The sequence below is a fragment of the Prionailurus viverrinus genome, unplaced genomic scaffold (genome assembly GCF_022837055.1).
Source record: "Prionailurus viverrinus isolate Anna unplaced genomic scaffold, UM_Priviv_1.0 scaffold_55, whole genome shotgun sequence".
In the NCBI taxonomy this organism is placed as follows: Eukaryota; Metazoa; Chordata; class Mammalia; order Carnivora; family Felidae; genus Prionailurus; species Prionailurus viverrinus.
This window is the reverse complement of record NW_025927617.1, coordinates 458,251-480,261: the sequence shown is the minus strand read 5'-3', so window position 1 is coordinate 480,261 and position 22,011 is coordinate 458,251. Positions and strand designations below refer to the sequence as shown.

The following is a 22,011-nucleotide window of genomic DNA, read 5'->3' as shown; positions in this document are numbered from 1 at the left end:
CAAACAAAGGAAGCTAGATACTAGATGTGTTTTGGTCTTCTTAAGAGAAGCTGCCACATTTTCTCCCTCAAATTATGCAAATTGTTCTGCTAATCCTCAGATTGATTTCCTAGGTGTTCAAAATGGTTTGATGTTGATCTAGCTGTCTTTGAGGGATGAGACAAGCCCAGGACCCCCTTATTACTCTGACATGTTAACTCCTCCACCAGGTTTTGCATAGTAGACTGTCATGTATCTGTAAATAGAGTTTTGCTTCTTCCTTGCTGAATCAGATGCCTTTTATTTCTTTGTTTCCTGATTGTTGTGGCTAGTACTTCCAGTACTATGTTAAATAACAGTGTTGAGAGTGGACAACCCTGTCTTATTCCTGATCATAAAGGAAAAGCTCTCAGTTTTTCCTCATTGAAGATGATGGGGTTTTTCATAGATGGCCTTTCTTAGCTGTGGGTTTTTCATAGATGGCCATTATATAGAGGTATGTTCCCTCTAAACCTACTTTGTTGAAGATGTTGTACTTTGTCAAATGCTTTTTCTTGCACCTATTCAAAGGATCAGATGGTTCTTATCCTTTTATTAATGTGGTATATCACATTGATTGATTTGCAAATACTGAACCACCCTTGCAACACAGGAGTAAAGGCTACTTAATACTGGTGAATGACTCTTTTAATGTATTATTGAATTCAGTTTGCTAGTATTTCAGTGAGAGTTTTTGTATCCATGCTCAGGAATATTGGTTGTAGTTCTTTTTTTTAGTGGAGACTTTATCTGTTTGTTGTTGTTGTTGCTGTTGTTGTTGTTTTTAGTACTCTCTACACCCAACATGGGCTCAAACTCATGACCCTGAGATCAAGAGTTGCATGCTCTTCCAACACAGCCAGCTAGGCACGTTTTTATCTGGTTTTGGTATCAGGGTAATGCTGGCCATATAGATGAATTCAGAATTTTACCTCCTTACCTATTTTGGGGAATAGTTTGAGAATAGTTACTGTTCTTGAAATATTTGGTAGAATTCACCTGTGAAGCCTTCTGGCCCTAGACTTTGTTTACAGGGAGATTTGGTATTACTGATTCAATTTCTTTGCCAATTATCAGTCTCTTCAAATTTTCTACTTCTTCCTATTTCACTTTAGGTATTTTATGTGTCTTGAATTTATCCATTTATTCCAGGTTGTCCAATTTGTTGGCATATAGTTTTCCATAATATTCTAATTTTTTTTTTGTATTTCTGTGGCGCTAGTTGTTCTTTCTCCTCTCTCATTTATGATTTTATTATTTGGGTCCTTTCTCTTTTCTTGCTGATAAGTCTAGCTAAATGTTTATCAATTTTATTAATTTTTTCTATGTACCAGCTCCTGGTTTCATTGATCTGTTCTATTGTTTTTAGTTTCTATATCATTTATTTCTACTCTAATCTTTATTGTTTCCTTTCTTCTGCTGGCTTTACACTTAGTTTGTTGTTCTTTATCTAGCTCCTTTAGGTGTAGGGTTAGGTTGTTTTCTGAGATTTTTTTCTTGTTTCTTGAGTTACTTCTGTATTGCTATATACTTCCCTCTTTAGACTGCTTTTGCTACATCCCACAGGTTTTGGCCACTGTGTTTTTACTTTAATTTGTTTCCATGTATTTTTAAACTTTCTTCTTTGATTTCCTGGTTGACCCATTTATTCTTTAGTAGCATGTTCTTTAACTTTCATGTATTTGTGGTCTTTCCAAATTTTTTCTTCTGGTTGACTTCAAGTTTCATAGTGCTCTAGTCAGAAAACATGCATGGTATGATCTTAATCTTTTTGTATTTTTTGAGGTCTGATTTGTGACCTAATATGTGATGTATTCTGGAAAATGTCCCCTGTGCACTTGAAAAGAATGTGTATTCTTCTGTTCTAGGATGGCATGTTCTGAATACACCTGTTAAGTCCATCTGGTCCTGTGTGTCATTCAAAGATACTGTTTCCTGGAAAATTCAAAGATTTTCCATTCAGATGATCTGTCTATTGACGATAGTAGGGTGTTAAAGTCACCTACTATTATTGTATTATGAATGAGTTCCTTTATGCTTGTTATTAATCATTTTATATATTTAGATGCTTTCATGTTGGGTACATACATATTTACAATTGTTAGACCTTTTTGTTGGATTGTCCAGTTTAGTATATTATAGTGGCTTTTTAAAAAATCTCTTGTTACAGTCTTTGTTTTAAATTCTAATTTGTCCAATATGAGTATTGCTACTCTGGTTTTCTTTTGACATTCTTTTGCGTGATAAATTTTTCTCCATCCCCTTTCAATCTGCAGGTGTCTTTAGGTCTAAAAAGAGTCTCTTGTAGGCAGCATATAGATGGGTCTTGTTTTTTATCCATTCTAAAACCCTATGTCCTTTGATTGGCACATTTAGTCCATTTACATTCAGGGTAATTATTGATAGATATGTATTTAGAGCTATGTTGCTACTTGTTTTTGTTGTTGTTGTTGATGTTGCTTCAGGAGATTTTCTCTGATCCTTTGTCATTTTTGGTCATTCAGTTCCACTCAATGAAGTTCCCTTTAATATTTCTTGCAGGGCTGGTTTAGTGGTCATGAATTCTTGTAGTTTTTGTCTGGGAAACTCCTTATCTCTCCTTGTATTCTGAATGATAGCCTTGCTGAATATTGTCTGTAGATTTTTCTGATTCAGCACTTTGAATGTATCATGTCACTGACTTCTGGCTTTGACAGAAATCCCTGTTTATGTTGAGAAATCCCTAGCTAGTTTTATAAGTCTTCCCTTGTAAGTTAAGGACTTCTTTTCTCTTGCTGCTTTTAAGACTTTTTTTTCTTTATCACTATATTTTGCCAATTTAATTCCAATAGTTTTTGGTGTTGGCATACCTGTGTTGATATTTTTAAATTTTTTTTACTGTTTTTATTTTTGAGAGGGAGGGAGAGAGAGAGCATGAGTGGGATAGGGGCAGAGAGAGAGGGAGGCACAGAATCTAAAGTAGGCTCCAGGCTCTGAGCTGAGAGCATAGAGCCCGATGTGGGGCTTGAACTCATGAACTATATCATGACCTGAGCTGAAGTCAGATGCTTAACCGACTGAGCCACCCCGGCACCCCACTTTTGTTGATACTGAGGAGTTCTCTGTGCCTCCTAGATCTCTATGTGTTTCCTTCCCCAGATTAGGGAAATTTTCAGTTACAATTTCCTCAAATAAGTTTTCTGCTCCCTCTTCTCTCTCTTTTCTTTTGGGACTCCTAAAATATGAATGTTACTATGTTTGATGGAATCCCTGTGTTCCCTAAGTCAATTCTCATGGTCTATAATTCTTTTTTCTCTCTTTTGTTCAGGTTCATTATTTTCCATTATATTGTTTACTAGGTCAATAATTCATTCCTCTGCTTCTCTAGCCTGCTGTTCATTGAATTATGTTTCCAGTCCTTTTTTTTTTTTTTTTGCACTCATTTCTGACTGATTCTTTTTTTAACTTTTTTATCTCTGTGGTAAGGGTTTCCCTGATGTCTTCCATTCTTTCTCAAGCCTAGTGAATATCGTTATGCTTTAAATTCCCCATCAGGCATGTTACTTGTATCTGTTTTGCTTAGATCTCTGGCCATGACCTTATCTTCTTCTTTCATTTGGGGTGAATTTTTCCATCTTGGCATCTTGTGTTAGAAAAGCGAGTTATGTTTCCTGCTCCTGAAAATAATGGCTTTATTTAGAGATCCTGTAGTGTCCAGGTCCTGGTGCTTCAGAGAGTGTCTCTAGTGTCTGTGTGCACTCTGGTGTTGTGTTTTGTTTGCTCTATCCTTCAGTCCAGTCATCTGCATAGGCTCTCCTTGCCTGTAGTGGGCAGTCCTTGGTTTACTGTGGCAAGTTTTAACTAGATGTGCTCTGGTCTGCTTGTGAAATGAGACCTGATACTACTTCCACTAGAACTAAAGCCATGCAGAACTCTTTAGTAGGGAAATGTGTTGTGGTCAGGGGCTTGTGCTGGTCTTCTGGGGAAGGGTCCTGTCACACTGGGTCTGAAGCAAGCTTGGTTGAGGACAGTCCCACCAGAGTGCAGGGATATGGGTTTGGTGTAAGCAAGTTAGGCAGCCAGTATTGGCACTGTGCTGCTTCACACAGAGGGCTCTGTGTTAATGTTGAAGGGTGGGGGGAGAGAAATGGCAACACCCAGCTCCTTTGTCCCTGGAGAGGTGTCTCTGTAAACACTGCCTCTTAGGAATGCACTGGGATAAGAGCAAATAATCTACTCCCTGTGTGCCCCAGGCATTCTTCAGATCACTGTTTCCATGCAGTCTACCCCCAGGTGGTTTGCTTGCCTTCCTTCCAGGACAGGGCCTTGCCCTCAGGGCTCTATCCCAGCCAAGCCTGCTGACCTTTAAAACTCAAGGCTTTAAACCCTGCTAGTTACAAGAACTCAGGAAATCAGCCCCTCTTTTTTTCCCAGCCAATGTCTTTGGGGGAAACCTTCTCCTTATGTGTTCCCATGTGTGCTTTCTTACTCCTCTCCACAACCATGGCTCCCTCTCCTCCACAGCACCCATGATGGGTTTCTCTCCTAAACCAAGTCTCCACACTTCCTACTTTCTTCAATGTGACCTCTTCTGTCCTTTTAGTTATGCAGTTCCTTCTGTCAGTCTTCAGGTTGATTTCTGGGATAATTAGGGTGATTTGATAGTTATCTAGTTGTATTTGTGAGACAAGATAAGCCTAGTGTCCTCCTACTCCCCCACCATCTTCACACGCTCTTTTTTTAATCCATTCCATTATTCTATGTCTTTTGATTGGAGTATTTAGACCATTTGCATTAAAATAACTCATAGCATGTATTTACTGGCATTTTGTTAATTGTTTTGGATATTTTTATAGTTGTTCTTTCTTCCTTTCTTCTTCTCTTGCTCTCTTGTGGATGACAGCTTTATTATACTTGGATTCCATTCTTTTTTTTGTGTATGTATTATAGGTTTTTGATTTGTGGTTACCATTAGGCTCATATATAACAAAATATGTGTAGCAGTCTATATTAAGTTGATGGTTCCTTAAATCTGAATACATTCTAAAAGTTTTTTAATGTTTTATTTATTTTTGAGAGACAGAGCTTGAGCAGGGGAGGGGCAGAGAGAGAGAGGGAGACACAGAATCTGAAGCAGGCCCCAGGCTCTGAGCTGTCAGCACAGTCTAATGTGGGGCTCAAACTCAATGGGGTTTGCCCCACTGGTTTTCAAAGCCAGATGTTATGGGGATTCATCTTCTGAGTGTAAGTCCCCAGTGCCTAGGGTGACTGGTACGGGATTTGATCTTCTTGCTTCTTTGTTCTTGTGGTGTTCCTCCTGTTTGTGACTAGTCTTGTTAGGGGTTTGTTTCCCAACCACATCTCTGCCCCTCCTAGCTTTTTTGATGTGGCCTCCTTTCTACAATTAACCGTGGAAGGTCTGTTTTACCAGTCTTCAGGTTATTTTCAGAGTCTAGTCACTTTCACGGATGTAGCTGTTATCTCAGTGTGCACATGGGAGACAGTGAGCTCAGGATCTTCCTACTCCACCATCTTCCCTGAACTCCCCTTAAATGACCTTTTTATTCTCAAAGGGAAATTTTTTTTCCCAGTTTTATTGCGCTATAATTGCCATACAGCATGGTATAAGTTTAAGGTATACAGCATAATGTTTTGACTTACGCATACTGTGAAATAATCACTACAATAAGTTTAGTTAACATCCATTATTTCATATAGATAATAAAAAAAGAAAAAAATGGTTTCTTTTCTTGTGATAAGAACTTTTAGTGTAACAGGGAGGAAATTTAACATGTATGGCTCCTTGCAGCTTCTATTTCCTTTGCTGCTGTTACCTATAGCTTAGAAGCTTCAGCTTAGGCCTGAACATATGCATGTTACAGGTAAGATTTGCAAAAACTGCTTTTTACTTAAAATCTACCTTATCCAAGGAGATAAAGAAGTATGTACAAAATGACTATGCTATGTTTAAAATTTACAGTAATGACATGACCAGATTTCTATACACAAAGTTCAACTGACCAAGGACAAAGAAGTTACATGACCTTCCTGGGGTGTCTACAGACATCAGTAACCTTTTGACCCCTAGCCTCTCCTGCTTTCCCCTTTTGCTAACATAAAAGAAACTTGAATTTTATGTCAAGGGGAGATGGTTCTTTGGGACAACAGTCTGTAATCTCCTTGGTTTGATGGCTTACTGAATAGTCACTTTCCATATCCCAAATCCTGCCTCATGACTTACAGGCCTGTCAATGCAGTGAGCAGAATGAGCCTGGACTTGGTAACATTAGGATCTACTCTTAACAACTTTGAAATATACTATACAGCAGTATTAACTATAGTCACTGTGTTGTACATCTTCAGTATTTATAACTGTAAATTTGTACCTTTTGATCACTGTCATCCAATTCCCCCCTCCCACCCTATTTAGAGACTTTAACACTAATCCCGTACTCCTTGTTATTTTGGCTTCTGAAGTCTCTATTCTGTCCCCTAATAATTGCACAGAGATTTCCTTAAACATTTGAAGACAAAAAATCTTCATCTTTGACCATGGGCTCTGTGTTGGGGCACATCTCCAAAACTGAGTCCAGACAGTTTACACTTCTGCCTTTGTCTTCATTTCTTGCCTCCATAGCTACCCCTTTTGGAATAAGTAGTGCCCAAGTTGATTCAAGCCTTTGGTTAATTTCCAGAGTTCTAAAAAATGTTGATTCTGACAGTTTTTGTCTATTTGTTCACTGAATTTATGGGGAGGACATCAAATTTTGAGTATTTTACTCTGTCATTATTGCTGACAACATTACTATAATGGTTCAAAAATACATCTACCAGTTGTCTAATATTCATCCTTTACATGGTAGAGTCTAAATACCATCATTTCACTCACAGAAGTAGAAAGTGAGAGACTTAGGGTCTACTCAGATTTTTTCTACATATACACACAGCCATGAGTAAGCATGTGGCCTTTTAGATTTCCAGAAATTTCACAGAGGTTTTCAAAGCCCTTTCAGACACATCATTCCCCAGCCTTACCTCTCAAACTGTTTTGTTAATGTATTATATGCCCTGTTCCCATTGCTTCAGGTAGCAGACACCTAAGACATTATCTTACACATATTTTCCATAAATGCCTCCTGAGAAACATCTTTATCACTAGATCAGTTCTGAGTTAAAGATATCTTAATAAAGATAAAATTCTGAATCAGTCTCCCAGGTAGCCATAAGACAGGTAAAAACAAATAATTAATTACATTTATTTATAATGTCAGTTCCAGGCATCTAGGCTGGTATTTTCACTACTAGCCAAGGATTGGAGAATAATACTGAGATAAATTAAAATGGCACAATTTGCGGTTCTCATTGAGAATCAATTACAGTTTTTGGAATAAGCATTGCCCAGGTTGATTCAAGACTTTGGTTAACTTCCAGAGATCAAAAAAAAAAGTTGATTTTGACTATTTTTGTCCATTTGTTCATTGGTTTTGTGGAGAGGTAAGATTATGAGTCTTTTACTGTCACAATTGCTGACATCTCTCCTATAATGGTTTAAAAATACGTCTACAAACTCTCTAGTATTCATTCTTTAAATTAAAAAAAATTGTTAATGTTTATTCATTTTTGAGAGACAGAGAGAGACAGAGTGTGAGAAGAGGGGCAGACAGAGAGGGAGACACAGAATTTGAAGCAGGGTCCAGGCTCTGAGCTGTCAGCACAGAGCCTGATGCAAGGTTCGAACTCACGAATCGTGAAATCATGACGTGAGCTGAAGCCGGACACTTAACCAACTGAGCCACCCAGGCACCCCTCATTCTTTAAATGGTAAAGTCTATCATTCTATAAATGTGGGTTGCATTTTGTGACTCAATCATAATAAATAGAAAAAAGTGGAAGGGATGGTACATGACTCAAAAGGACTATGTCACAAAAAGCATCTTTTTTCCTTCTGCTCTCTTGGATTATTCACTATTGGGAAAGCCAAGTGCACATGCTGAGGCCCACACAGAAGGAATGTAGTATTTCTACCCAAAGCAATGTGATTGAGAAATCTTAAAAATTAATCCTACAACCCAGTCAAACCTTCAGATAATTGTAGTCACAGCAGACTCCTTATCCCCAGTATCCTGAGAGCCTCTGTGCCAGAACTATTAACTAAGCTACACCCAAATTTCTAACCCCTACAAAACTGTGCAATTAATGTTTGTTGTTTTTATCCACTACATTTTGGGGCAATTTGTTACACCAGTAGATAGCTCATAAACTCTCTCATAAAAAAAGATTAAACTTTTTTTTTTAATTTTTATTTTTTTTTATGAAATTTATTGACAAATTGGTTTCCATACAACACCCAGTGCCCATCCCAAAAGGTGCCCTCCTCAATACCCATCACCCACCCTCCCCTCCCTCCCACCCCCCATCAACCCTCAGTTTGTTCTCAGTTTTTAACAGTCTCTTATGCTTTGGCTCTCTCCCATTCTAACCTCAAAAAGATTAAACTTTTTTTAAAAAAAATTTTTTTTTCAACGTTTTTTTTAATTTATTTTTGGGACAGAGAGAGACAGAGCATGAACGGGGGAGGGGCAGAGAGAGAGGGAGACACAGAATCGGAAACAGGCTCCAGGCTCTGAGCCATCAGCCCAGAGCCTGACGCGGGGCTAGAACTCCCGAACCGCGAGATCGTGACCTGGCTGAAGTCGGACGCTTAACCGACTGCGCCACCCAGGCGCCCCAAAAAGATTAAACTTTTAAGAGCAGTCCTGAAAAATATATTAGATGATAATCTTTTCCAGTGCTAATCAAATATTAGAAAAGGTAAAAGCCTATTAAAATGGATTCTAGATATAGTTCTTGACAGGTTGTCTGTTATATCTCTGAAATGATCTCTAAAGAAAATGAGAGAAATATATAAGGTGAGGGCCAGTTTTTTGTAGTGAATTTGGAAATTTCTGACCTGGCCTAGGAAAAATGTGACCACCAGGTGGCAGTAGCATACCATGAGTTTTATTCAGATGGTACTTTAATAAATTTGTGTGAAGAACAGGGGATGGGGGAATTCCTTACAGCATGGGACCTTACAGAGTCTCACAACTTAGAAGACGAGGAGGCAAAGAAACTTCAGTGAAAGAAGGGAAATAAGAAAGGGTCTTACTGTCTAGGTGGTATCACTCAGCAGCAAGATGGGGACTCTGGGTCAGGGAGCTCCACAAGGCAACAGGGGCTTGAGGTCATTTATAGCACCAGAATTTACCTTGTCACCAGCAGATTTACAAGTACAGCTTTATAAAGCATGCAAACCAGGCAAACCCAAAATGGCTAAGCAAATCCTTATAGGGGCTACATTTAAAGTAAATGTATACAATGTCTACATTTGTTAAAAATTGTACAAATTTGTAAAATGTGTAAAAAATTGAGTTTGTCACTGGTGGGCCTGCTGTGAAGAAGAAAACAATATAGGGCCAATATACAAGAGCCATCTTTGGCTTATTTATTTACTTTTTGGCTTATTTATATAACAACTTCCCATGCCACTTAATATGAAGACAGTCTTCAATGATATACAGGTCTTTGTAGGTATGTTAATATTTTTAAAATGTCATTCAAGACAAAATAGCCTCTTCCCATTGTATGCCATGGGAATTCACTGGTTCTCTAGAGGGTAAATCAGAATTAAATATTTACCTTGGGTGGGGGCTCCTGGGTGGCTCAGTTGGTTAAGCGTCTGAGTCCTGATTTTGACTCAAGTCAGATTCTCATGGCTGTGAGATCGAGCTCTGCACTGGGCTCCGTGCTGTCAGTACAGGGCCTGCTTGAGATTCTCTCCCTCTCTCTGTGCCCCTCACCCTTCTCTAAGTAAACAAACTTAAAGAAAATATTTACCTTGGGAAAATATTTTTTTGAAAGATAGGTGACTTACAGAGAACCAAGACTCATATTAAGCTTTGTATGTGTTTTCTACATTTGTCTAAAAATTGCCACAAACTTAACAGCTTTAAATAAAATACATTTATTACATCGTCTTTTCTGCAGGCCAAGGATTTGTGACAGTTTATTTGTATCCTCTGTTTAGGGTCTCACGAGACTGTAACCAAGGTGTTAGCTGGGCTGCATTCTCATCTGGAAAAATAAATGGGGAAGAATATATTTCCAAGTTCATTTAGGTTGCTGAAATAATTTTAAAATTTTTAAATTAAAATTTAGAAAATGACAGGACCAAGAGAGGTTAAAATTTAAAAAATGACAGGGACCGAGAGAAATATCATGTTACCTAGGCATGATATTTCTCAGACTTAAGAAGATAACAAATTACTATGAATTCTGTATGTATATAAAATAGATTACTTTCTTTCCCATGTTTTTACTACTAGCTGCAATTTACTCTTTTACAATTGCCGTAGCTAATATTGTGATAGTAAAAAACACAACAAACATTAATTTTGTTTCCATTAGCCTACAAAAAATCTTGATGACAGACACTTCTGAATATATGAGAAAATATTTTATTTTTGGAATAAAGTATCATAAATATAGCCCAACTTAAGAACACCGATAAGTGGTTATAAACTGGTTCTCAAATAAATTTGCCAGAGTGAGTTATAATTGCTCTACAGGTAAAGTTTTCTAATTATAATTGCTCTAACCTTTTAAGGTTAACATTTGAAAATATTATGAAAGAGAAATGAGAATTTTAATCTAATGCTTAAAAATCAGTCTTCCAAAATTAATTTGAGCATTCTAAGCTCTGACATGTAAATTTGAAAGTGTTGTTTCTTCAGAAGAATTCTCCTCAAAAGAAATTCCAGGAAGAAATGACAGCCAGAGAATTGCTCAAAACAGAGACAAACAATATATCTGAAAAAGAATTTAGAATAACAGTCAAAAGACTAATAGCCTGGCTTTAAAAAAAAAAAAAAAAAGCATAGAAGACAGCAGAGAATCTATTACTACAGAGATCAGAGACCTAAGAAATAGTCACAATGAATTAAGGAATGCTATAAATGAGATGGAAAATAATAAACTAGATGCAGTGACAGTGAGGATGGAGGAGAGAATAGGTGAAATCAAAGATAAAATTATGGAAAATGATGAAAAAAAGAGGGAAAATAAATGACTAGACCATAAGGAGAGAATTCAAGACCTAAGTGATTCAATGAAATGAAATAATACCTATATCATAGGAATTCCAGAAGAGAGAAGGTTTATTTGAACAAATGATAGCTGAGAATGTCTCTAATCTGGGGAAGGAAACAGGCATCCAAGTCCAAGAGGCACAGAGAACTCCCTTCAAAATCAACAAGAACAGGTAAACACCACAACATATTGTGAAACTGGCAAAATACAAAGATGAAGACAGAATTATGAAAGCAGTTAGGGACAAACAGGTATTAAACCACAAGGGTGGACACATAAGGGTAGTAGCAGACCTGTCCATTGAAACTTGGAAGGCCAGAAGGAAGTGTCAGGAAACATTCAATGTGCTGAACAGGAAAAATATGCAGCCAAGAATCCCTTATCCAGCAAGGCTATCATTCAGAATAGAAGGAGAGATAAAGGTTTTCCAACACAAAAACTAAAGGAGTTCATGCAGGAAATTCTAAGAGGGACTCCGTGACTGGAAAGCAGCAAAGATAACAAAGAACCAGAAACACCACCACAAGCATGAAACCTACAGATATCACAATGACACTAAATCCACATCTTTCAATAAGCACTCTGAATGTAAATGGACTAAATGCCCCAATAAAAAGACATAGGGTATGAGAATGGGTTAAAAAGAAAAAAAAAAAAAGATCCATGTATATGCTGCCTACAAGAGATTCATTTTAGACCTGAGGACACCTGCACATTGAAAGTGAGGGGATGGTGAACCACCTAATATGCTACCAGACATCAAAAGAAAGGTAGAGTAGCCATACTTACATCAGACAAACTATATTCTTTAAAAAGACTGTAACAAGAGATGAAGGGCACTGTATCATAATTAAGTGGCCTATCCATCAAGAAGAGCTAACAATTATACATGTTTATGCCCCCAACATGGAATAACCAAATATATAAATCAATCACAGACATAAATAAATGTATAGATAATAATACCATGATTGTAGGGGACCTTAATACTCCACTCATAGCAATGCACAGATCATCGGCGGAAGAAAATCAATAAGGAAACAATGGCTCTGAATGACACATTGGACCAAATGGACTTAACAGATATATTAAGAACTTTTCATCCAAAAGCAGCAGAATACACATTCTTCTCAAGTGTACATGGAACATTCTCTAAAATAGATTACACATTGGGTCAGAAAACAGCCCTCAATAAATATAAGAATTGAGATCATACCATGCATATTTTCAGATCACAGCACTATGAAACTTGAAATCAACCACGAGAAAAAATTTGGAAAGTCCCAAATACATGGAGGTTAAGGAATATCCTACTAAAGAATGAATGGGTTAACCAAGAAATTAAAGAAGAAATTTAAAAATATATGGAAGCAAATAAAAATGAAAACACAACAGTCCAAACCCTGTGGGATACAGCAAAGGCAGTCCTAAGAGGAAAATACATTGCCATTCAGGCCTATCTCAAGAAGCAAGAAAGGTCCCAAATATACAACCTAACCTCACACCTAAAGGAACCAGAAGGGCAGCAGCAAAGAAAGCACAAAGCCAAAAGAAAAGAAATAATAATGATTAGAGCAGAAATAAACAATATAGAATCTAAAAAAAAAAAAAGTAGATCAATGAATCTAAGAGCTGCCTTTTTGAAAGAATAAACCAAATTGTTAAACCCCTAACTAGACTTCTTGAAAAGAAGAGAGTACCCAAATAGATAAAATCACAAATGAAAGAGGAGAGATGACAACTAACACCAAAGAAATACAATTATTAGACAACACTATGAAAAATCATATGTCAACAAACTGGACAATCTGGAAGAAATGGGCAAATTCCTAGACACTCACACACTACCAAAACTCAAATGGGAAGAAATAGAAAATTTGAATACACCCATATCCAGTGAAGAAACTGAATCAGTTATCAAAAAACTCCCAAGTAAGAATCCTGGACTAGATGGCTTCCCTGGGGAATTCTACCAGACATTTAAAGCAGTCAACTCCTATTCTCCTCAAGTTTTTTCAAAAAATATAAATGGAAAAAAAGCTTCCAGACTCACTCTAGGAAGTCAGCATTACCTTGATTCCCAATCCAGACAAAGACCCCACTAATAAGGAGAATTACAGGCCAATATCCCTAATGAACATGCATGCAAATATTCTCAACAAGATACTAGCAAATCTAATTCAACTGTATATTAAACGAATTATTCACCATGATCAAGTGGGATTCATTCCTGGGCTGCAGGGTTGGGTCAATAATTGCAAATCAATCAATGTGATACATCACATTAATAGAAGAAAGGATAAGAACCATAGGATCCTGTCAATAGAAGCAGAAAACACAATTGACAAAATACAGCATCCTTTCTTAATTAAAACCCTCAAGAAAGTGGGGATAGAAGGAACACACCTAAACATCATAAAAGCCATATATGAAAAGCCCACAGCTAATATCATCCTCAATAAGGGACAACAGAGAGCTTTCCTCCTGAGATCAGGAACACGACAGAGATGTCTACTCTCACCACTGTTGTCTAACATAGTGTTGGAAGTCCTAGCCTCAGCAATCAGACAACAAAATGAAACACAAGGCATCCAAATTAGCAAAGAAGTCAAACTTTCACTCTTCGCAGATGACACGATACTCTACATGGGAAACCCGAAAGATTCCACCAAAAAAACTGGTAGAGCTGATACATGAATTCAGCAAAGTCGCAGGATATACAATTAATGTACAGAAATCAGTTGCATTTCTATACACCAATAATGAAGCAACAGAAAGATATCAAGGTATCGATCGCATTTAGAATTGCACCAAGAACTATAAAAATACCTAGGAATAAACCTAACCAAAGAGGTAAAAGATCTGTATGCTGAAAACTATAGAAAGTTTATGAAAGAAATTGAAGACACAAAGAAATCAAAAAACATTCCATACTCATGGATCAGAAGAACAAATATTGTCAAAATGTCGATACTACCCAAAGCAATCTACAGATGCAATGCAATCCCAATCAAAATAGCACCAGCATTCTTCACAGAAATAGAACAATCTTAAAATTTGTATGGAACCAGAAAAGACCATGAATAACCAAAGTAATGTTTAAAAAGAAAACCAAAGCTGGAGGCATCATAATCCCAGACTTTAGCCTGTATTACAAAGCTGTAATTGAGACAGTATGGTATTGGCACAAAAACAGACACTAGGCCAATGCAACAGAATACAAAACCCAGAAATGGACCCACAAACATATGGCCAACTAATCTTCAACAAACCAGGAAAGAGTATCCATTGGAAAAAAAGACAGTCTCTTTAGCAAATGGTGCTGGGAGAACTGGACAACAACATGTATAAGAATGAAACTGGACCACTTTTTTTACACCATACACAAAAATAAACTCAAAATGGATGAAAGACCTAAATGTGAGATAGGAAGCCATCAAAATCCTCGAGGAGATAACAGGCAGCAACCTCTTGGACCTTTGCCACAGCAATTTATTTGACATGTCTCTGAAGGTAAGGGAAGTAAAACCACAAATGAAGTATTGGGATGTCATCAAAATAAAAACCTTCTGCACAAGAAAAGAAACAATCAACAAAACTAAAAGGCAACCAACAAAATGGGAGAAGATATTTGCAAATAACATATTGGATAAAGGGTTAGAATCAAAAATCTATAAAGAACTTACCAAACTCAACACCCAAAAAACAAATAATCCAGTGAAGAAATGGGCAGGAGAGATGAATAGTCTCTTTTCCAAAGAAGACATCCAAAGGCAAACAGACACAATGAAAAGATGTTCCACATCAGTCATCTTCAGGGAAATACAAATAAAAACAAGCTGCTCAGAGTGGCTAAAATTAACAACTCAGGAAACAACAGATGTTGGCAAGGATGTGGAAAAAAGGGAACACTCCTAAACTGTTGGTGGGAATGAAAACTGGTGCAGCCACTCTGGAAAAGTGTGGAGGTTCCTCAAAAAAATTAAAAAAGAATTACCCTACACCCCAGCAATAGCACTACTCAGAATTTGTCCAAAGGATACAGGAGTGCTGATTCATAGGGGCACATGCACCCCAATGTTTATAGCAGCACTCTCAACAATAGCCAAACTATGGAAAGAGTCCAAATGTCCATCAATTGATGAATGGATAAAGAAGATGTGATATATATACACAATGGAATACTATTCAGCAATGAAAAAGAAATACTGCCATTTGCAACAACATGGATACAACTGGAGGGTATTATGGTAAGCTTAAATAAGAGAAAGACAAACATCGTATGATTTCACTCATATGTGGAATCTGAGAAACCTAACAGATGACCATAGAGAAAGGGAAGGAAAAATAAGATACAGAGATGGGGGCAAGCCCTAAGAGACTCTTAGAGAAAACAGACTGAGGGTTGATGGGGGTGGAGGGCTGGGGAAGTGGGGAAGATGGGTGAAGGGCACTGAGGAGAGCACTTGTTGGGATGAGCATTGAGTGTTGTATATAAGTGATGAATCACAGGAATCTATTCTTGAAGCCAAGTTAGCTAACTTGACAATAAATAAATAAAAACAAAGAAAAAAAGAAAAGAAACTGTTGTTTCTTATTACTTCACTTCACACACATAAAGTAGCTGTATTAGTTAGGGTTCTCCAGATAAATAGAAATAGAACCAATAGGGGAGATGTATATATATATATACACACACACACATACACATACATATACATATATTATAGAAATTTATTATAGGAATTAAATCATGTAATTATGAAGGCTAAGTCCCACGATCTGCTGACTGTAAACTGGACAATCAGAAAATCTGGTGGTATAATTCAGTCTGAGTCTGAAGTTCTGGGAACTAGGGGAGCCAATGGTGTAACTTAGTCAAGATTGAAAGCCTAGGGGAGGAGAGAGGTGCTGCTATAAGTCCTGGAGTCTGAAGCCTGAGAACCAGGAACTCCAATGTCTGATAGCAGGAAAGAGAATTCCTTTGCCTTTTTGTTCTATTGAGGCCCTCAACAGATTGGATGGAATTTCTCAAATAAAAATGTTCAAAATATTTTCATGTACTTATGGCTGCTGATGTATCAACTTTGGAGAAATGTCTTATTTAAGCTCTTGGTGTATTTGGTTTTGAGTTTATTTGAGAGAGAGAGAGAGAGAGAGAGAGAGTGAAAGAGAGAGGAAGACAGAGAGAGAGAGCAGAGGAACAGAGAGGGAAAGGAGAATCCCAAGCAGGTTTTGCACTGTCAGCATGGAGTCTGATGTAGGGCTTGATGTGGGATTTGACATGGGACTGGAAGAAGGGTTTGAACTCACACTGTGAGATCATGACCTGATCAAAAGTCTGATGCTTAACCAACTAAACCACCCAGGTGCCCCTCTTGGTGCATTATAAATTGGGTTTTGTTTCTGTTTTTTAATTGGAAGTGTTCTTTATATATTCTGCATGCTAGTACTTTCTTTTTTAAAAAAAAATTGTTTTTATTTGATTTTTGAGAGACAGAATGCAAGCAGGGGGGAGGAGCAGATAGGGAGACACAGAATCCCAAGCAGGCTCCAGGCTCTGAGCCACCAGCACAGAGTCTGATGTGGGGATCAAATCCCTGAACCGCAAGATCATGACCTGAGCTGAAGTCAGATGCTTAACCAATTGAGACATCCAGTCACCCCACATGCTAGTACTTTCTTAAATATATTTTTTCCAAGTATTTCCAGTTTTGTGGGTTGTCTTTTCACTTTCCTGACAATGTCCTATGGTATAAAAGTTTATGTTTGATGGAAGTCCAATTTATTTTCTTTTCGTGATTTTAATTTCAGTGTTATACCTAAGAATCAACTGCCAAATTAAGGGTCAGGAAAATTTAACTATATTTTCTATTAAAGTTTTTATAGTGTTAGCTCATACATTTAGCTTTTCATTGATTTTGAGTTCATTTTTGTAAAGGGTATGAAGTAAAGGTCCAACTACATTCTTTTCTAAGTTGCTCTCCAGTTGTTGAAGGACCATCTGTTGAAGAGATTATTCTTTCATAATTGAATCATCTTGGCAACCTTCTAAAAATCAATTAGCCATAGATGTATGGGAGTTATTTCTGGACTCTCTTTTCTATTCCATTGGCTGATATGTCTATCCTTATAAAAATACCACATTGTTTAGATTACTATAACTTTGTTGTAAGGTTTGAAAAAAGAAAGTGTCCATCATCTAGATTTGTGTTTCTCAAGATTGTTTAGGCTATCCAGGGCCCTTTGTAATTCTGTATCTATTTTAGGATCAGCTTTTCCATTTCTATAAAAATGACAGTTGAGATTTTGATAAGGATTACATTCAATCTGTATATCACTTTAAGGGCTGACAACATGCTAAAATATGCTTTCCAGTAAATGAACACAGGATGCCTTTCCATTTGTTTAGGTTTTCTTTCATTTCTCTCAGCGAAGTTTTATAGACTTAAATTTACAAGCCTCCCACCTACTTGAATAAATGTACCCTATTTTATTCTTTATGCTAATATTATAGATGGAATTGTTTCCTTATTTTCCCTTTTGCATTGTACATAGCTACTGTATAAAAATACAACTGACTTTTGTGTATTTTGCAAATGTTCTGAAACCTTGCTGAATTTCTTACAAGCTCTACTGGTTTTTCACGCAGATTCTTTAGGACTTCCTACATGTAAGATCACGTCATCTGAGATTAAGAAAGCTTTACTTCATCCATTCCAATTTCAGTGTATTTTATTTTTTTTCTTGCCTGACTGCTCTGGCTAGAACTTGTAGCACAAAGCTAAATACGAGTGGCATCATAGTTTTATTTGTGATAACAAAGGGAAGACAGACTTTTCACAGTAAGTATGTTAGCTGTTTTTCACAAATGCTTTTCATCCTGTTGAGGAAATTCCATTCTATTCTTAGTTTGTAGAGCTTTGTACATTGTGAAAGGGTGTGGAGTTTGTTAACATGTTGCTACATTTGATTTACTAGTACTTTATTAAGGTTTTTGGCATTTATAGATAAGGTGTATATATAGGTTGTGTTTGACACTGGTACAAGGGAAATGTCTCAAAATGAGTTGGAGTGTTTTCTCAATTCTATTTTCTGAAAGAGGTTGAAGAGTGGTATTAATTCTTTAATTTCTGAAAGAATTCACCAGTGGAACAATTTGGTACTAGGCTATTTTGTCAGGTCTTTTTTTTTTTTTGGGACAGAGAGAGACAGAGCATGAACGGGGGAGGGGCAGAGAGAGAGGGAGACACAGAATCGGAAACAGGCTCCAGGCTCTGAGCCGTCAGCCCAGAGCCTGACGCGGGGCTCGAACTCACGGACCGCGAGATCGTGACCTGGCTGAAGTCGGACGCTTAACCGACTGCGCCACCCGGGCGCCCCCTCAGGTCATTTTTTAAAACACAATTTCCTGATATGAAATCCATATAACATCAAAGTAACAATTTTAAAGTAAACAGCTTAGTAGCATTAAATCCCATTCACATGATCTACCTGCAAAATGTTCACCTCACTCAAAACACTATAGTCATTAAACAGTTTCTCCACATTGCCTCTCCGAGCTCATGGCAGCTACCAATCAAAATTCTTTTTCAAAGGAATTATCTGTATGTATGGAATCATACATGCAACCTTTGTGTCTACTTTCATTCACTTCACATAATGTTTTGTTAAGTTCATCGACACTATAGCATGTATCAGTAATTCATGACTTTTCATGCCTGAATAATACTCCATTTTATGCATATACCAAAATTTTATTACTTTGGACATTTGCACTGTATTCTACTGCGGCTAAACCATTTTAAATAGCAGTTATGTTGACATTTCAATTTATGCACATTCTTGCCAAGACTTATTATTTTTCATGCTTTTTAAAAACCATGTTTATTTTGAAAGAGAGCACACAAGCAGGGGAAGGGCAGAGAGAGGAGAGGAAGAATCCCAAGCAGACTCCACGCTATCAGCACAGAGCCCCAACGTGGGGCTCTATCCCATGAACTGTGAGATCATGACCTGAGCCAAAAGTAAGAGTCGGATGCTTAACTGACTGAGCCACCCACGTGCCCCTATTCTTCATGCTTAAAAATATTTTTCACACTTAGTCATTTTTGAGAGTGAGACAGGCAGAGCATGAGTGGGGAAGGGGCAGAGAGAGAGGGAGACACAGAATCCAAAGCAGGCTCCAGGCTCTGAACTGTCAGCACAGAACCCCACGTGGGGCTTGCACCCATGAACGGTGAGATCATGACCTGAGCCGAAGTCGGACACTTAACCGACTTCAAGCCACCCTGGCGCCCCTTTCATGCTTTTTAAATTACAAGCAAACTAGTGGATGTGAAATGATCTCACTGTGGTTCTGATCTGCACTTCACTTATGTCTAATGTGAAGAATTTTCATGTGTTTTTTGTCCATTTGTACATTTTCTTTGAAAAAATGTCTTTTCAAGATTTTGCATTTTAATTGTCAATTTGTTATTGAGATGTGACCAGGTTTTTAAAAAATACATAACATATTCTTGATACCAGACCTTTATTTAATATATGCTTTGTAAATATTTTCTCATCGTCTGCATATTGTCATTTTATTTTCTTGGTAATGTCTCTGGATGCATGAAAGTATTAATTTTTGATAAATTGAATATATTATTTGTTTTTGCTTCTGCTTTAGGAATCACATTTAAGATTCTATCATCAAATCCAAGGTCATGAAGATTTATTCCTATTTTCTACTGAAAGTTATAGAGATTTAACTCTTGTATTTGGGATGCTGATACATTTTGAGTTAATTCCGTAGAAGGTGGAAGGTAGGAGTCCATCTTCATTTCTTTGCATGTGGAAATCCAGCTGTCCAAGCACTATTTGTTGATGGGACTGTTCATTCCTGTAAATCATCTTGGGACCCTCATCAATAATCAACTGGGTACAGATGTATGGATTTATTTCTGGAACCTCAATTCTATTCCAGATTCTATTAAGCTTTGAAATAAAAACTGGAGTCCTTCGACTTTATTCTTTTTCAAGATTGATTTGGGTATTCAGAAACCCTAGCAATTTTATATGAATTTCTGGATTAGCTTTTTCACTTCTGCATAAAATGCTGTTCAGATTTTGAGATTGCATTGAATGTGTAGATCACTATGGGTTGCACCAACATCTTAAGAACACTGTATTACATTACATGAACACAGGATGTTTTGCCATTTATTTACATGTTCTCTAATGTATTCCAGCAAAGTTTTGCAGTTTTCACTGAACATGTATTTTACCTCTCAGGTTAAATTTATCCCTAGGTATTTTCTTTTGTATGCATGGAATTATGTTAATTTTTCACACTGTAATTAGCTATAGAAATGCAATTAATTTTATGTGATTTTTAACCCTTTAACTTTCCTGATTCTGTTATTATGTCTGAAACTGTGCCCGTAGGGTTAATGAGGTTCAAACTAGCAGAAAATTTAAAACTTGTGTTTCAGAGAACTGTTTCCCCCTAATCAGCCATTGTATCTTTTCAGAACCCACCAATAAATCCACTAGCTGTCTCTGCAGAAGCCTGGACTCAAGGTCAACTAATAAGGTTCCAGCCTATGAAGAAGCAAAGTTCCATTCAGTTTATGCCAGTTCTGAGAGCATGCAAGTAGCTCCTTCTTCTTGTCCTAAAATAACCTCCTGACATCAGGGACTGAATTTTGCCTCATTTTGATGTTAACTTTCCACCCCAAAGTGAACAAGGAATGTATTTACATATATGTTTGCTCAATGAGCATGTTCTACCTTTCCTCATGAATAGTCACAAGTTTCCCCACTCTTTTCTTCAATATGTATGTAATCTCAACTCCTATGGTTATAAAAAACTTGTTCTCTCCACCTTTGCGGAGTTGGATTTGAGGCTTGCCCTCCTGTCTCGTTTGGCTGCCTCTCAAATAAACCCTTTCCTTACTGCATACTGTTATTTTAAAATGCATAGATTCATCTAAACAACACGAAGCAAAAACTTCTATAACCAAGAAAATAACTTGTCTACTCTCATACTTAACCTCAGGAAAACAACTTATTCTGTGTTACTATACTTTGCTTTTACCAAAACATCATCTGTATATAGGAATTTTGAATATGGATTCTTTCACCTACCAAAACCCATTTGAAATTCATCTATATTGCTCATGTATCAATAGTTCATTCTGCATTATTGTTTAGTTTTACATTATATGGATGTAGCACATTTTATTCATCCAATACTCTATTTGAGGGTCATTCAGGTTTTTTTCCAGTTTGAGCTGACAAAAAAAAAAAGCTACTATGTTTTGATGGTGCACAACATTAATGCACAGTTCTATGTTAGAACACAGATTATTATTTCAACTTGGATAAATACCTTTAAGAGTAACTGCTTGGCCATATAATAGATGTACATTTAATTTTATAAGAAACTGACAAACTGCTTTTACAAAGTACCTGTCTCATTTGATAAGCAATGCATAGGAATTCCATTTATTCTGTATCTTTAGCAGCACTTTAAAATGTTGGTTTTTCTTATTCAGCCGTTCAAGATGTTTAGTGACGTCATGGTGATTTTAATCACCATTTCCTTAATGACAAATGGATGCTATTTTTCTATTTGCTTGTGTATTAATAAAAAATATATTTCCATCTTTTGTACATTTGTGATATAATTCATATACTACAAAATTAACCCTTTTCACTACCCACTTATCATTCCTTCTAGTCTCTGAAAACTACTCTTCTGCTCTATCACATAATAAATGGCATTTTGTGTCTGACTTCTATCATTTGCATAATATTTTCAAATTCATCCATATTGTACCAAGCATCAGTACTCTATTTTTTTTTCATTGTAGAATTTTTTTTTTTATCAATAGGGGATCA

At 36.9% G+C, this 22,011-nt stretch overlaps 1 long non-coding RNA gene across 6 annotated transcripts in view; it reads left to right on the top strand.

Moving 5' to 3' along the window:
- Positions 1-21,774, top strand: part of LOC125159655 (uncharacterized) — a 138,404-nt gene extending 116,630 nt beyond the window's left edge. For all 6 annotated transcript variants that reach the window (XR_007149876.1, XR_007149874.1, XR_007149872.1 and 3 more), the window contains 2 exons: positions 19,796-19,931; positions 20,640-21,774. This is a non-coding gene — a long non-coding RNA (uncharacterized LOC125159655). The remainder of the gene's footprint in view (positions 1-19,795; positions 19,932-20,639) is intronic.
- Positions 21,775-22,011: the final 237 nt, after the last annotated feature.